Genomic DNA, 16,038 nt, shown 5'->3' on the forward strand with positions numbered 1-16,038 from the left:
GTATGATACAGCTAAATAAATTAAGTTTTCTCAAATATTTACTGAATCCCAATACCATACAAATATTGAGATTCAGGAATATTGTGAAATACTGATACTTCTCAAGTCCCGAAAACCCACATCTGAAAAAAACCCACATATTTTCCTTGCACACCCTAATTATTACCACACTTTGAACTGAAGCAAACTGACAGCCAATGTAGCTGTTTAGGCTACGGAATTGTGGGTGCAGTACTGCAGTCCTAAGCTGGGTTCATGTAGCCAGCTCATGGTTGTCTCAGCCTTCCATCCTTCTGAGGTCAGTAAAATGAGGACCCAGATTGCTGGGGGGGGGGGGGGGAATGAGGACCCAGATTGCTGGGGGGGAAATGTAGATGACTGGGGAAGGCAATGGCAAACCACCCCGTAAAAAGTCTGCTGTAAAAACGTTGTGAAAGCAACATCACCCCAGAGTCGGAAACGACTGGTGCTTGCACAGGGGACCTTTACCTTTATCCTAGATACACAAGCACTCATAATTCTTCACTGTCTTTCTTTCGACCTTCTTTGGTATGTACACCAGTTGTCACAGGGCGTCACAGGCAAATTTCACACAAGCCATAATATTTCTTAAGATAGTCAAAGTCCATCTTACAACCTTTGACTCAAGGTGGCTAACAATGCAACAAGTTGCAGTGTCTCAAAAAACAACATAATAGTCCATTAACAAGGTAAAAAGAATGCACACATTAAAATACAGAGATTAAAAACACAAAAACTCTACCAAAACAGTTTACCTTCCATTAAATTCCCTCTGAAATAAAACTGTCTATATGTGTTTCTGTATGCAGCCATCAGAGGCACCCTCTGTACCAACTATAGTAGGCCTACTGTGACCCAGCTGTTGCTGTATGAAAAATCTGAAAAGACACCATGAGGAAACAATTGTTTAAACAACATAGTAATCCCTGGGCCAAAGGAGGCCCGATTAAAATCAACTCGAGATAGGCCCTTCTCATTCATAGCCCCCTGCTGTTGGAACCAATTACCAGATGAAGTAAGGGCCTTGCATAGGGTTGCCAAGTCCAATTCAAGAAATATCTGGGGACTTTGGTGGTGGAGCCAGGAGACATTGGGGCGGAGCCAGGAACAAGGGTATAACAAGCATAATTGAACTCCAAGATGGACAATTATGCCACTGATGGACCTCTGCTCCATATTTTTATCCAATCCCCTCTTAAAGCTGGTGATAAGTCCTCAAGTGACATGTGGATCTTGGCAGATCTCAGAAGCTAAGCAGGGTCAGCCCTGGTTAGTACTTGGATGGGAGACCACCAAGGAAGTCCAGGGTCACTTCAGGCAATCACAAACTACCTCTGATCATTTGTTAACATTTAACCCCGCCAGAATGCCCTCAGCCTTTTAGCCCCAGAGAGGGAAAGGATGGGGGAGGCGGGGGCCTGGCGTGTCATCATCACAGGCATCAAACGACATCATAAACACCGTCGGCATCACCTCACCCTATGCGGATTTAAAATCACACACATACATACACAGAGCCACAACGACAACACCACAACACGCCCACGCGTGAAAGTTCGGGAATTCCCAAGGATTAGTTTTGCAACTGGGCATTCATGCTTTTTGGAAACGATGTGTGAAGTCGGCATCTCGGCGGAAGAGGGAAAATCACACAAACTTCAAAAAAGGGAAACAAAGCTTTAAAGGGTTGAAGAGGAAGCAAGCAAGAAAAAGCAGGCAGGCGCATCCAGAAACGAAAGTTGCTCAATGGCGGTTTCCCGATTTCTCCTCCTAATCCGCCCTGATCCCACTTGCAATGGACCGAGCTCAAGGAGTCAGGAAGCGATAAAAAGGCAGCAAGGTCACGTCGTTAACGGCATCTTCTGTCCCAAGCGGCCCGCCGATGGGAACCCGGCATCCAGCCAAACTAATATCAGAGCCCAGCTCTGAACGAGGGAGCCGAGGAGGTCTGGGGGTCGTGTCCCCCCCTCCCCCGGGGCGGGAGGCTCCTCCCTTACCTGAAGGGGAGCTGACGCTCCAAAAGCACCCGCTCCGCCGGGGGTTTCCTGAAGTGGCTCTGCTGCGGCCCCTGGTAGGAAGCGAGGGCGCGGGGGTGGTGATGTTGCTGGAGCTGTTGTCGCTGTGGGCGCCAAGGCGGCGACCGCGGCCAGCAGCAACAGAGCAGGGGACCAGCTGCCCATCGTGCCTTCCTCAGCTGCCCATGATCCTCTGGGAGCGGGGCTTCCCCCTCTGGTCAGCTGACTCGGTGGCGGCGCAGGAAGCAGTTCCCCCCACCCCCACCGTCCCGCTTCCGTATTTTTTGAGAGGGGGGAGGGGGCTGCAAATCTGGGGGTCCTCCGCCAGGGCGGGGGGGTTGGGAAGCCTAGCCTTGTGGAACCTCGCGCAGTTCTGCAAGGCCTGCAAGACTGCCCTCTTCCAACTGGCATACAATTGACTGTCACTGGTATTTAAGAGCCATGGAAGAAGGCCACTGCCGTCAGAATAGCACCAATTTAATAATCTGTTTTCTGTTTTAACTGTTTTAATTATTGTTATTTATTATTGAATGTGTATTTTAATACTACTAATCTATTGTTCTTGGGATCTTATGTTGTAAGCCGCCCTGAGCCTGCTTTGGCGGGGAGGGTGGGATATAAATTGAATAAAATAAATAAATATCTGACATCTGGAAGTACATTGGTAGATCTGGTTCAATGAGTATGAAAACTATAGGCTTTGAAGTAGCTTAAAAGAAAATAACCAGCATCCAGAATTGCACCCCAAAGCAAATAGATAACCAGTGCAAAATTACTATAATATATAGGGAGGAAGGTGCTAGGTCAGGGTTGTTGTTATGAGGGATGGATCTGACATAAACGAGACCTTGTGCTGGGCTCATGTGTGACATAAAATGTAATGCCAGGTAGGAGAGATGTTAACTTTATAAAGGACACCAACAAACATAATTAATTTTTTAAAAAACTTTAAATTAAACATGCTTAAAACATTAGCACTCTTGCAATATTTTTTTTTATTTAACAGTCTCTGATAACTGACACCTCTTGCTCTGAATTATTGCATCAAAATCTGGAGACCATGTCTGTGCTGTAGTAATCTTGAGTATGCTGTTCAGGTGTGTATCTGTAAGTTGCAAACCTACTTTTGATTTATTGACATTCATTACAGAAATCTCATTATCAATGCTCTGAGCCTAAGAGCCACAGAAAAACAAGAAATGGCTGGGCATTTCTTGTTTTTGTACATAAGCTGCTTTGTGTCAAAAACATGTGAAGGCACCATGACACAGGCTGAGGGCTGTGTGTTTGTCTACGAAACTGTAGTTTTCCCCAGAGAAATAACTACAACTCTGTCATGATCCTAGGTTTAGTGAGGCCTGTAATGGAGTAGTAACCAGGCCTATATTTACCAGGATCCCTTCTGTCCCTTTGATTGAATGGGCAGAAGTTTAGGAGGGAAAACTTGCCCAGTGAAGGCTAAAGGGGTGGAACTCAGGAGGAAAGCATAAAAAGGCTAGCTACAGACAGGGAGATTTTCTCTCTGGGAAAGCTGAGCTGGATAGAGGCTGTAGCAGGAGGGTGCTGAATCTTTTGGCATTAGAGGAAGGGAACATTTAGTTAGTTGCTTCAGGGCTTTTTTGTTTGTTTGTTTGCATCACCTTTCCTGTTCTTACCTTTCACTGTTGTTGCACTAATAATTAAAACTCAGTTGTTTTGAGTATTTACAATAAACTTATTATTGTTATACAGCCTGGGTCCTCACGTCTCTTCAGTTACAGATAGAAGATGTTTTGTTAAGTAGGAAGACAGGGTAAGTGGGTGCTCTGGACCCTCCCAGTCAGACCCTTACCAGAGTGGTTGCAGCCAGTAGAAGGCCCTTCCTGGTTCCTGCTTCTATGACAAACTCCTACAAGGCAGTACAGGAATAAAGAGACAGCCATGCATAGTGGTCAGTATCAGTCTACATCTGGAAAGTCTTCATTCAAAATCCCCAATCAATCAAAGGAAATAAAAGGAAAATGTGAAATGTGGGAGGAAAAAAATCAAAGGAAATGTGCTGGATGAACTTGGTCTGGACATACATTCTAGAGCCTAATCCATCTCACTGGCTTGTTGCTATTCCTCATCTAAATAGTTCATATGGTTTCTTACTGAGAAAGACTGGATGATGAGGGCATGAATACAGTGATAAAGGGGAGGCAACCCCAGATGCACCCAGGAGAGCCCTGACATAACAAACCCAATAAAGCATACACTCTGTAACAAGACAAAAAGCTATACCTTGAGTAAAACTTTGTTGGTCTTAAAGGTGCTTTGTACCTCTCCCGTGTGATTGAGGGAACTGGGCAAAGTAAATGGACTAGGAGTGGGCGGAGCCGCAGCCAATGGAAGGGAGGCTTGACTCAGCCTGCTTTGTAGCTCCTGTGCAATCAAGAGAGCCAAGAAAAGCAAGCTGAGCAAGGGCAGCATCACTCACTGATGCTGCAGTTTTCCCACCTATCAGCTGACCAGCAGGGGGGGGGGTCAGCCTGGGAGGTGCTTCACGGCCCCTTCCCTGGCCTTAAAATGTTGAAAATGGGGGAGGAGGAGGTGAGGCTGCGTGGGTGGCGGTGAAGGAGGGAGGTGGAAATGGGAGGAAAATGGGGGAGGAGGAGGTGGAGAGGCTGGGCGGGGGGGCGGCAAAGGAGGGAGGAGGAAATGGGAAAGGAAAATGGGAGGAGGAGGTTGCGAGGCTGCGTGGGGGCAAAGGAGGGAGGAGGAAACACCACAGGGGGGAGGCTGAATCGGGTGCCCCACCCTGCTGGCCCTGGGGCCGTGGTCGGCAGGCCGGCTCTAGGGCCGGTCCCCGAGGTCAAAAAGGCTGGGGAACACTGTTCTAGAGCAGTGTATGCCCCTGTATAAATCGATGGTGCGGTCTCATTTGGAATACTTTGTGCAATTCTGGTCACCACACCTCAAAAAGGATATTATAGCATTGGGAAAAGTCCAGAAAAGGGCAACTAGAATGATTAAAGGTTTGAAACACTTTCCCTATGAAGAAAGGTTAAAACACTTAGGGCTTTTTAGCTTGGAGAAACGTCGACTGCGGGGTGACATGATAGAGGTTTACAAGATTATGCATGGGATGGAGAAGGTAGAGAAAGAAGTACTCTTCTCCCTTTCTCACAATACAAGAACTTGTAGGCATTCGATGAAATTGCTGAGCAGTCGGGTTAGAATGGATAAAAGGAGGTACTTCACCCAAAGGGTGATTAACATGTGGAATTCACTGCCACGGGAGGTGGTAGCAGCTACAAGCATAGCCAGCTTCAAGAGGGGGTTAGATAAAAATATGGAGCAGAGGTCCATAAGTTGCTATTAGCCACAGTGTGTATATATGTGTGTGTGTGTGTGTCTGTATATATATATATATGTGTATATATATATATATATATATATATATATATATATATATATATATGTATGTATGTATGTATGTATGTATGTATTTTTGGCCACTGTGTGACCGAGTGTTGGACTGGATGGGCCCTTGACCTGGTCCAACATGGCTTCTCTTATGTTCTTATGTTCCCTTCCCCAGCCTTAAAATGGTGAAAACGGGGGGGAAGAGGAGGTGCCACGGGGGGGGGGGGGTCAGTGAGGCTGCGTGGGGGGTGGGGTGGCAAGGCCCATTTCAAACAAGCCGTGGCCCAGTACCAGTCCCTGACCCGGGGATTGGGGACCCCTGCTCTAGAATTTTGGCCAAACACTCTACAGCAGGGGTGTCAAACATGTGGCCCAGGGACTGAATCAAGCCCCAGAAGTCCTCCTATCAGGCCCCCAGCAGCTGGCTATCATCTGCTTCCTTCTCCCTCTCTCTTACTTCCTTCAGGCTCTCACAATCGCACAGCAGAGCTACTGAGCCAAGCCTCTCTTTGGTTGAGGCTCCTCCCCCTCCTGGTCCCCTGAGGAAGAAAGGAAAGAGCCAGAACTTCCTTTGCCCAGTTCCCTGGATTGCACTGGAGAGATACAAAGAAAGCACCTTTAAGACCAATGAGTGCTAATGTTTTAATCATGTTTTATTTTAAGCTTTTAAAAAATCTTTGTGTTTGTCTGTGCCCTTTATAAAGTTTACATCTCCACTACCTGGCATTACATTTTATGATACACATGGCCCAGCCTGACAATCTCAGAAGGTGGGAGCCCCCCAAGTAGGGCCTATGAAGATGATCTTTTAAAGGTATTCTATTAGGACCAGAATTCATTGATATGCAGAGGAATCTTTCTACAGTAAACATGTTGTTATGTTGTAACTTCCATGATGCACTGGTGCTTTCCTTACAGAAACTCACAACAGTGTTTATGTATCTCACTGTTGATCATTTATTTCTTTGATTTTATTATTTCAGTATTCATGGGTGAAAATGTGGTTGCTGTGTTTTGGGTGTGCAAACATATCCAAATTATTGAAGAATGTGTGAAAAAATATGTGAATGCTTACACACATGACAATTTTTGCACACTATTACAATTTTCAAAAGATATTAAAAGAGCTTCAGACTTGGCCTCTAATAAGGCTTAAATTACACATGATGCTGGAGTTCTGTGACTGGAACTCCAGATGTGTGATTTGGTCATAAAAAGCAGCCTTGAGGAAGGGATGGGCTGTATGGATTCTGGCCACATGCACACATACAATTACAGAGGGGAAAAATGAAAGAGTAGAATTAAAAGATTATGAAATGCAAATAGCATAGCCTGTGACTATTTCTATGTAAAATTTAAATATGGTCACCAATTATTTCTGTTGTGACTGGTAACTGTGTAGTTATATTTGAATTTGAGTAACATAAGAATGGGCCAGTGCCTGTCCAAAAGGCAACAGTACTGCCCAGAAAGACAGCTTTCTAGAGCAGTGGCCCCCAACCTTTTTGGCACCAAGAACTGGTTTTGTGCAAGACTATTTTTCCAGGGACCAGTGGAGGCTCTGGGGGTTTTGCTGCTCCAGGCTGTCCCCACACCCCATCACTGCCCCCCCATGGGAGTCTTTAAATGAGGAGTAGGCAAAGGTCTCTGCCTCACTCCACAGCCCGGTTGCTAACAGACCACGGACTAGTACCAATCCACAGCCCACGGGTTGGGGACCCCTGTTCTAGAGGACCAAGTCTTGTTTGAAATGAACCCCAGAAACCGCTTTGGGGAGAATACAGATACATCGAACACATATTTTCCCTTACCATCACCTTCCACCCACCTGCCCACCATGCAGTTCTTTGCTGGCAAGTGCCTCTGGGAGCTATTTCCATGGAGATTTGCAGAGGTCAATCCATATATTGCAGGTGGGACAAGTACATCAGATGCATAACTTAACAGCACTGCAGTCCTGAGTATTTGTTAGACAGCAAGTTGACTTGCTTAAGGATTGCAACTGGGTTTAGTGGTTGTGTATACAGAAGTTCTGAAGAAGTATCATCATGATTTTTAGCAAATTGTCTTATTACAAATTCCAGAATATTTCCCAATGTAAGACAAAAAGTAGCCTCATATTTCTTGTTCACTGAAAATATGTTAAAATACTGAGATGAAATAGCTAGTAAGATTCAGGTTTGTCTGTGTCAGAAACTGAGATCATTCTTGTACAGCCTTCAAAGATCTGTTGTGAAATATTGGATATCCATCAGGCATTTAAGTACTCTGAGATTCACTGCAAATTCCTAGGCTTTGCCCTATGTGTGGTATCTCACACTATTTATCAAACACAAAGTAAAGAAAAAGAAACAAAATGGTGCAGAATAGACATTGGCACAAACCGAACCACAAATCACGATTTGTGCATGAATCGGGCCAATTTGTGGTTCATTCCAAACTGGTCCAGACCTTGGTGCTGTGTTGGTTCATTTTTGCAGTTCATTTTCCCAGACAGCCTGGCACTGATTCAGTCAATTCCTAGGCAATGCTGGGAGTAGACTTCTGGGAGCCCTAGAAATATCCATAGCAGTTGTCCATAGCTTGATTGGCAGCTCCAGGAGCCAATCACAGAGCTCTCATTCTGCAGCACAAAGAGTTGTTGTGAGAACTGAAGCTGAGCTTTCCTGTGGGGCAGCTGCTTTTGGGGGCTATAACCCAAACATTCCAAACCCAATCTTCGCCAAACTTGGAGGGCTGGTGGAGGAGAGCCTGCTGAAGAGTCCTGGTGAGTTTTACACCTCCCAAACCAAATGAACCAATGAAACACGTACCTGGTCAGAAATCAAACAAATCATGAAACAAAATGAACCACCATTTTCCCCAGTCCATGCTCATCCCTAGTGCAGAGTCATTTCTACAATGGCTGACTATATACTCCAATATACATGGGTAATTCAAAGGAGCATTAAAAATATGGTTAATATTATTAATATTAAATAGTTATACAACTATTAAATACAACAGAGGAAATATTTAATAGATACACAACTAATTGTATAAGGGTTGTATATTTGTATGGGGTGTATAACCATTAAATATTTCAAAAAAAAATTGCAGCATTTTGTCTTTCTCTTTATTTTACTTTGGCACAGCCCCCCTTTTTTCTTCAAAGTTTAACACGAGGCAATCAGTAAGCAGAAATTGGGACAAACACTTATTATTGTCTTATATAGTTAAACTTGATATCATCCTTCAGGGTTAACCTTGATCTCATCTATTCAGATTTCTCCACAAAATATAAGATTTTTCCTAGGGGGGAGGGGAAACAGTTTTGTTGAGTGTGCTTGTGTATGACATACTTTGCTTTTTAAGTAGTGAAATTCTAGCAAATATCTACTATCTCCTTTAAAATCAGAAAGCATCCAGACAGAAAATCTCAAAAAGCTGGTTTACACTGTTTATCACTTTCAAAGTTGTTTCTGCAGCAAACATGGAAAACAAATCTGCATCACAAAAAGGGATGCACTTTAGAACAGAGACTGCAGTAGAGCTGAGGCCAGAATGGCTCTCTGAGCTACTTTGAAGGGAAAATAGGGTCTAGTTCCTGCTGAACAAAACTAGATTAAATATGAGAGACCTGGGCTGATAGTAGACGGCCAGCTCGGAGCAGCTTGAAGTTACCCCAAAGAGAGCCAGCCAGAAATACAGTGCCCCGGAGTTTCCAGACAGTGCTCGGAAAAGGGGTGGGCCGTGGGTGCCTGAGGAGCATCTGGAACGCTCACATGTCCCATCTGTGGCTCCCCACGCACTCTCTGGGTGCTTCCCAGTGGTGCCTTTTCAAGCCAGCCCCGCAGATGTGCGTATGTGGACATGCTTTTTTTGTCTGCCTGCCTCCTGCCCCCTGGGCAGCTTTAAATGCCTGTCTGTTCTCAGCCCTGTTGTGTTTTTAAAAGCCACTGTAGGGTCACAAATTCAGATTGGGGCAGTAGTGATGACAGGAGAGTGCTAACTGTTGCTCCTTCCATTGATTTTCCAATTTACATTTCTCCACTTCATATGCAGGCACAGGTATCCTTATTTGCACAGTTTCTACAATAACTGACTATATACTCCAATATGCATGGGTAAATCAAAAGAGCATGGGGAAAGTGGTTATACTGCCTTTTTACTGCTGGGCAAATCCTCCAAACAATTTGCTCCACTGGCCATTCATTGCAATGTGGCACAACAGTTGGTACAACTCTCAAACTATGTGCAACTGCACACAGTGTCTCAACTGCTGCTTCACCATTATAAGGAATCCTAGGATCACATTCTTCACTAGCAATTATAAAAATATACCACCCCAGGCAACTGTGTGGGTTGCTTAAACAGCTTGGGCAGCTAAAGGCAACTGAAAACTGCATGAACATGTAGTTTCTCACAGCTGAGTGTTGGGTGTGTGTCTGTCAGAAAGACGGCTTGTAAACAATGTGAAGTTATTTTTCAGTTTTGATATTTACATACCATTTTTTCCTTTAATGCCTTACATTACCAATTTATGTGCAAATATGCAGTTTTCTAGGTATGAAGAATATATTTGTGTGGCTTCATAAGACCACGTCCAAGATTGACTTTTCTTTTGTATTTCATGCAGCAATAAAAAATTATATGGAATGGGAATTGATTTTTTAAAACACAAAATGTATACTGGAATATATATTTATTATTTGTAAATTTGCATAATCAGACATAACACCTAATTGTCTGATTAAGTTCTCTATGGTTTGGGAAGGGGAAGTTTGCAAAAACATATTGGCTTCTGTTTTATCAGTTCTTTTACAGAATAACACACATTATGAAACAGCCACATATTAATTATAAAGCATAAATGGGTTCAGGTATTAGACATTAGCCCTATTTCAGGCTTAGCTGTTTTCGGGGAGGGCATTCCACAAAGTGGGGCCTATTACCGAGAATGCTCTGGCTCTAGTGCTGGTCAATCGAGCTTTTTTTGGTCCAGGGATCTTAAGGAGATTTTGGGACCCTGAACATAGTGTTCTCTGGGGTACATATGGGGAAAGGCGGTCCCGAAGGTAGACAGGTCCCAGGCCATATAGGGCTTCAAAGGTTATAACCAGCACCTTGAAGTGAACCTGGAACGCCACAGGCAACCAGTGTAACACTTTCAGCTTTCAGGTTGAATGTGCTCCGTACAGGTAGCTCCGTTAACAACCTGGCTGCTGCGTTTTGCACCAGTTGCAGCCTCTGAAGTTGAGTCAAGGGCAGCCCCATGTAGAGGGCATTACAGTAGTCTATTCTCGAGGTGAGCGTTGCACGGATCACTGTTGCCAAGTCGTCGTGCTCCAGGTATGAAACCAACTGCCTTATCCACCTAAGATGGTAAAATGCGGATTTGGCAGTGGCTGCTACCTGGGCCTCCATTGTCAGCGAAGGCTCCAGGAGCACCCCCAAGCTCTTGAACCTCGACACTGGTGCTAATAGCATCCCATCAAAGGCCAGCAAGGGGATTTCCCTACCCAGGCCACTGCGACTCAGGTACAGGACCTCTTTCTTTGCTGGATTCAATTTCAATCAACTCTGCCTGAGCCATTTCACTATGGCTTGCAATGCCAGGTCCAGATCTTCCAGGGCACAGTTGGACTGGCTTCCAACAATAGATAGAGCTGGGTATCATCCGCATACTGGTGACAATCCAGCCCGTATCTCTGGACAGCCTGGGCAAGGGGGCGCATGTAGATGTTAAACAACATCTGGGAGAGGACTGGCCCCTGAGGGACCCCACATACAAGAGGATGCCTCTGGGACGACTGCTCCCCTATAGCCACCCTTTGTCCCCGGCCTTGGAGAAAAGAGATAAGCCATTGAAGGGCAGACCCCTGAATCCCCACGTCGGTGAGGCAGCGGGACAGAAGCTGGTGGTCGACTGTGTCAAATGCAACTGACAGCTAACAACAACAGCACAGCTGAGCTGCCCCGATCCAGATGTCTCAAGAGATCATCCATAAGGGTGACCAGTACCGACTCCATCCCATGGCCTGGCTGGAAGCCAGACTAAAATGGGTCTAAGACGGAAGCATCATCCAAGAATCCTTGTAACTGTACTGCCACTGCCCTCTCAATGACTTTACCCAGAAAGGGCAAGTTCGACACCGGCCGATAGTTTGCCAATACGGCCGGGTCTGAAGATGTTTTTTTGAGGAGATGGCGTACCACCCCCTCCTTAAGAGGCATGGGAAACATTCCTTCAATCAGGAACCTGTTGAAAATCATCTGCAACGGGGCTCACAATTTTGTCCGGCAAGCATGTATCAACCAGGACGGACACGGGTCCAGATCGCAGGTAGTGGGATGTACAGTACAAAGGACCTTGTCGACTTCCTCCAAGCTGAGTGGAGTGAAATGGTCCAGGATCAAACCAGAAGACGGACTTGGGGCCTCGAATTCACTCACTCTGTCAAGGTTGGCGGGGAGATCACGGCAGAGCAGCAGGACCTTATCTGCAAAAAAATCTGCAAAAGCCTTACAGCTGATTTCCAATTCCTTATCGTTTGGTCTGCTCTGTGGCAAGTTTGTAAGCATCCAAATTGTTCTAAATAATTGGGCTAGGTGAGAATTCACAGATGCAATCTGGGTTGCAAAGTAAGCCCTCTTTGCAGCCTTAACTGCCATCTCATAGGACTTCATAAACAGCTTATAAGATGTTCTTGTTGCTTCATTGCGGGCGCACTGCCATTGCCTCTCTAGCTGTCTTAGTTGCCGTTTCATCAGCCGCAACTCCGGGGTATACCATGGTGCAAGCCATGAACGGCAGTGAAGCCGGGGAGCGAGCTCATCGATGGCTGCAGAGAGTTGCTGATGCCACATCTCTGCTAGTTCATCCAGCGAGTCACCAGGGGGCCAAGGATCTTGCAGAGCCATTTGAAGCCGCATAGGGTCCATCTGGCTTTGCGGGTGAGCCAAACTATGCTCACCGCCTAAACGGTTGTGGCAGCACAACCATATGGGCCTTCAGGACGTAGTGGTCCAACCATGACACTGCCTCGGCAGTAATCTGATCCACTGTAACTCCCGCTGCAAAGATCATATCCAGTGTGTGCCCAGCCTGATGGGTGGTAGTTGTTACATATTGGGAGAGTCCCAGTTTCGCCATGGATGACACCAAGTCCATCACCTGTAAGGAGTTTGCATCATCGGCATTGACATTGAAGTTACCCAGGACTAAAAGCCGTGGGTACTCCAATGCCCAGCCGGCTATGGCCTCCATCAGGGACAGTAAGGCACTGGCTGGTGCAGTAGGCGGATGGTACACTAACTAGATAACCAACCTCTCCTCCACATCCCATACCAGGCCGGCACACTCTATGCCGGTAATCATTGGGGACGGGAGCGCCCAGAAGGATTAAGCCTCCCATATAAGTAGTGCCACCCCTCCCCCCTGCCTACTTGTTTGTGACTGGTGAAGGACCGAGTACCCAGATGGAGCCATTTGAGAGAGAGCTACCATCTCTCCATCTCGCACCCAGGTCTTGGTCACGCAGACCAGGTCCATTGCCTGCTCCTGCAGGAAGTCTCATAGGACTGCGGTCTTATTATTAATGAACATGGCATTGCACAACACCAGGGACGGAGGTGGGTAATTTCTCTTGGCCCCACTACTTGCTACCATCGGGATGGGACATAGGCTGGAAGGAGAGCGAGCATTCTCATATCTTAGTCTCCTTCCCTTCAATTTTTGCCTGTTCCCACCGCTATACTTTCCTCGTCACAGGAGCACTGGGATCCCCTGACCGGACATCAGCGTTTTAATCTGTTTCTCATAGATCCCTGCCCCAATTCAGAATTGGTTGCCCTCCAAAACAGCAAGGACCAGTTCTGCATTCTGACTTTCTTATGATTATAGGCAGGAAGGAGAGGGCTAATCCCTTCTCCTTCACAAGGGGGGGGGGGATCTCTGTTAATTTAATTTTAAAAAACCACTAGGAGCTAAAGCATAACAAAATGAGGGGAATGACCATGAACATTTGGCCTCCAGGCCCACTGTTCATTATACTAACATTTAGGATTACCAACCTACTGATAGGGCCTGGAGATTTCCCAGAATTAAAATTTATCTCCAAACTACAGTGATCTGTCCCTCTGGAAAAAATATGACAAATGCTAAAGCACCATATATAATCAATATTATTATTATTATTATTAGTCTATTTATATTCTGCTCATTCCCCCGTGGGGGCTCAGGGCGGAGCACAATATAAATAAAATCACATTAAAATCATATATTAATAAAAGCAATTACAATTATTCCATAAACAAATAGCTCGGCAGAACAGTTTTGATGAGATGGTGCAGCTGGACAGTGCAGCGAGTCAGCGCAGTAGGATATACAGTAGGGGAGGCGGACCGATCTAGTGGGCAGATGCCCGCCGCCTCACCTAAAGACCTGGCGGAGCAGCTCCGTTTTACAGATCTTACGAAAGGCTAGTAAGCCAGGTAGAGCCCAGAACTCTATAGGGAGCTGATTCCACCAGGTTGGGGCCAGGAACAAAAAGGACCTGGCTCTGATAGAGGCAAGACAGGCATCTTTTGGGCCACGGACAGTCAGCCTATCCTGGGAGGCCGAATGAAGTGACCTCTGGGGCATATACGGGAAGAGATGGTCCCGCAGCTATGCTGGTCCCAGGTCGCGTAAAGCTTTGAAAGTCAGAACTAACAACTTGAAGTGGATCCAGTACTCTATAGGCAGCCAGTGCAGGCCATGGAGCACCGGCCGTATAGGTGATGCAGTCAGCAGGCAAGCTGCCATGTTCTGCATCCTCTGCAGTTTCCGGATCAGCTTCAAGGGCAAGCCTGCATAAAGCAAGTTACAGTAAACTAATCTGGAAGTGACCATTGCATGGGTCACTGTGGCCAAGTCTTGGGGGGAGAGATATGGTGCTAGTTGCCTGATCTGCCATAGATGGTGGAAGGCAGACCTGGCAGCTGCCGTGAGCTGGGCCTCCATGGAAAGTGAGGCATCCAGGATCACTCCCAAGCTCTTCACCTGTTGGGTTGGCACTTAAACCGTGCCATCCAAGGGTGGGAGCCGGGTACACAAACCCTCCCCTCCTCGACTCAGGCACAGGACCTCCATCTTTGCTGGATTTAACTTCACTCGACTCTCCTGTAGCCATCCTGCTATGGCTCCTAATGCCTTGGACAGGTGTTCAGGGGCAGAAGACGGTCTGCCATCCATCAACAGATAGAGCTGGGTGTCATCAGTATACTGGTGACAACCCAGCCCAAAACCTCGGGCAATCTGGGCAAGGGGGCGCATATAGATGTTAAATAATATGGGTGAGAGAATAGCTCCCTGCGGCACTCAACATATAAGTTGGTGCTACACGGAGGTTTGCTCACCCAGCCTCACCCTTTATCCCCGCCCCCGGAGAAAGGAGGAAAACCATTGCAAGGCTGTCCCTCGTATTCTGGTGATAGTGAGGCAATGGGTCAATAGGTTATAAAAGACCATTTCAAACGCTGCTGATAGGTCGAGAAGAATCAGCAGCGCCGACCCGCCTTGGTCCAGATGTCTTCTTAGGTCATCTGTGAGGGCGACTAGTACCATCTCCGTCCCATGGCCCGGGCGAAAACTGGATTGGAATGGGTCCAAGGCAGATGTTTCATCCAGGAAAGCCTGTAGCTGCTCCGCCACCGCTTTCTCAACTACCTTTCCCAGAAACGATAAATTCGAAACTAGGCAGTAGTTGGCTAGAACCATAGGGTTCAGTGAGGGTTTTTTCAAAAGTGGCCAAATTTCCGCCTCCTTTACCTTCTCTGCGAATGTCCCACTTGTCAGGGACAAGTTGACAATGTCACCTAAAGAAGCCCTGATGTCATCCTGGCAAGCCTTCACAAGCCAGGATGGGCAGGGGTCCAGGGGGTAGGTAGTAGGCTTCACTGCAGCCAGAACGCTGTCTACATTCTCTAATGAGAGTCGACTGAATTGGTGCCAACCCTGCTTAGTTTCCAAGATCTAAGGAAATCAGGCTAGCCTGGGCAATCAACATTGGGTCAGAGGAGCGTTCCTGCAGTTTCCTTATCTCAAACTTTTCTATGCAAAAAGAAGACAACAAACATCTCTGGAACCTTCTAGAAGAGGTTTCAGAGATGTTTGTTGTTAAGCGTATGTCTGTGTAACACCACTTATGTATAAACAATATTCCTGCCTTTGGGATATCTGGCATATTGTGCTGTTGTTTTTCTTATCTTAAAAGGTCAGCAAGGAAAAGTGTTAATTAACCCTGTGAGAATTATAGCAAAATATGACTTTTCCCATGACGTCTTCCCTGGCTTTCCTTAGCATCTGGGAGAATCAGATTTGAATCCCGACTCTACCATGGAAGTTTACTGGATGACTTTGAGCCAGTCATACTGTCTCAGCCTAACCTAACTGACAGGTTGTTGTGAGGATAAAATGGAGAAGAGGAGAGTGATATATTTTTATTTATTATTTATTAAAACATTTATGCTCCACCTTTCCTTGAGATTTAAACAGACTGGCATCCAATGTGGCTGTTTCAAAATGGGGAACATATGTCCCCAGCAGCCAGCTCCTGACAATAGTCAGGCTACTGCATTCTAGACCACTTGT

The 16,038-nt window shown here is 46.2% G+C and overlaps 1 protein-coding gene across 5 annotated transcripts in view; it reads left to right on the plus strand.

The window, feature by feature from the left end:
• The window catches only part of BABAM2 (BRISC and BRCA1 A complex member 2), a 287,811-nt gene that overhangs the window by 154,993 nt on the left and 116,780 nt on the right, over nt 1-16,038 (plus strand). The window lies entirely within an intron of this gene.

Source organism: Heteronotia binoei, chromosome 1 (genome assembly GCF_032191835.1).
Source record: "Heteronotia binoei isolate CCM8104 ecotype False Entrance Well chromosome 1, APGP_CSIRO_Hbin_v1, whole genome shotgun sequence".
In the NCBI taxonomy this organism is placed as follows: Eukaryota; Metazoa; Chordata; class Lepidosauria; order Squamata; family Gekkonidae; genus Heteronotia; species Heteronotia binoei.